The sequence below is a fragment of the Orycteropus afer genome, unplaced genomic scaffold (assembly GCF_000298275.1).
Source record: "Orycteropus afer afer isolate SDZICR_OR568_19922 unplaced genomic scaffold, OryAfe1.0 scaffold00507, whole genome shotgun sequence".
NCBI classification, from domain to species: Eukaryota; Metazoa; Chordata; class Mammalia; order Tubulidentata; family Orycteropodidae; genus Orycteropus; species Orycteropus afer.
This window is the reverse complement of record NW_006922094.1, coordinates 1,832,831-1,834,633: the sequence shown is the minus strand read 5'-3', so window position 1 is coordinate 1,834,633 and position 1,803 is coordinate 1,832,831.

Here is a 1,803-nt window from a genome sequence, read left to right as displayed (position 1 = left end):
GTTGTGGTGCTGGCGAAGAATGCTGAAAGTACCATGGACTGCTAAAAGAACTAACAGATCTGTCCTGGAGGAAGTGCACCTGAAATGCTCCTTGGAAGCGAGAATGGCCAGACTTCGACTCACCTACTTTGGTCATGTTGTCAGAAGGGACCATTCCTTGGAGAAGGATGTCACACTTGGTAAGCTGGAGGGTCGACAAAAGAGGGGGAGGCCTTCAACGAGATGGATTGACACGGTGGCTGCGGTGATGGACTCAAGTATAGCAAGGATCATGGAGCAGATGCGGGATCAGGCGGTGTTTCATTCTGCTGTGCATGGGGTTGCTATGAGTCGGAAATGACTTGACGGCAACTAACAACAACAACCGTGTCTGAAACGAGATCTGGTAGCACAGCGCCTAAGGCATTTGACTGCTAACCAGAAGGCTGGCTGTTCAAACCCACCAGACACTCCTCTGAAGGAAGGTTGGGCAATCTACTTCCATAGTGATACTGCCTTGAAAACCCAAGGAGGGGTCACTATGAGTTGGATCTAACTCCATGGCAGTGTGTTGTATGTTAGTGTCTGAGATTGGGGGCAGGTGTAAGTCTGTGAGAAGACAAGACTCTGTAGCTTGCAAATGACTTAAATGTAGCTCAGACTTGATTAGGCTGAGCAGGTATCTCAGGTATCACACAGCTCTGGAAAACGGCCTCCAGGGTTTGCCTGTGGTGATGGTGACAGCAGCAGCTGAGCCAGGGATTTCCTTGCAGGAAACATACCATGAGTGTACAGGAGGGCCAGGGTGAGGGAACGCTGCTGAGTGGTGATATTTTATACATATGCAGAAAATAAGATCCCAGAAGAGAAAAGGTGTGGAACAGAGCTTCAAATTCTTAAGGAATCCAGACTTACAGGACCTACTGATTCTGGAGGAGTCTCTGAGACTAGAACCCTGAGTTACACTTCAAACCTTGAATTAAAACTAGCCTTTGAAGTCACTTTACACTAAGTAACAGTTCAGCCCAAAGAGTAAAAATTGTTACCTTGAGTATTGTGTACTTAAAAAAAAATGATCTGTATAAGACCAAAGGGTCTACAGTTATTTTGAAGCAAAAATGAGCAAGCTGCAGGGCAGAGAGACTACGTAAATGGAAGGGAAACTGGAACAGAAATAATGAGAATGTTGGCACATGTGAAGAATGCAACCAGTGTCACTCACTGATTGTTAGGCAGAGAAACTGGGGAATGGGACTGGCTTTTGCTGTGTATAGTTTCACCAAAAATAAAATTTTAAAATATCCCAACATTCTTTTAAACTTTTATTCTGTACTTAAATAGTCAGTTGACGTCCCTATTGCTTGCAACTCAGAAATCCTTCCCATTAGCATCCAGTGGAAAGAGCTGCTCTAGCAAATATCAGATATAAATGTTAGGTGTGATTCTCATTGGCTCTGCTGGCTTTACGTGTCCATACCTTCCACAAATCCTACCGCCAGGAGAGCTGAGGACCTTCTGATTGGCTGGGCTCATGGCCTGTGCCTAACCAAGTGGCCAAGGAAGCTAGAAAACTCTCTAGGATGACGATCTTAGTAACTACACAAATTCCTACAATAACCCTCTGTGTGTGTGTGGAAATTTGAATAAGGGTCTGTTTCATTAAGTAGCTTATAACCCTATGTGTATGAGTGTAGGGATTGTGTGTATTCATTTGTGAGCATATGTATGTTACTGTGTCTTATCTAGTGCTATTATAACAGAAGGGAGCTCTGGTGGCGTAGTGCCTAAGGTATTTGACTGCTAACCAGAAGACTGGCGGTTCAA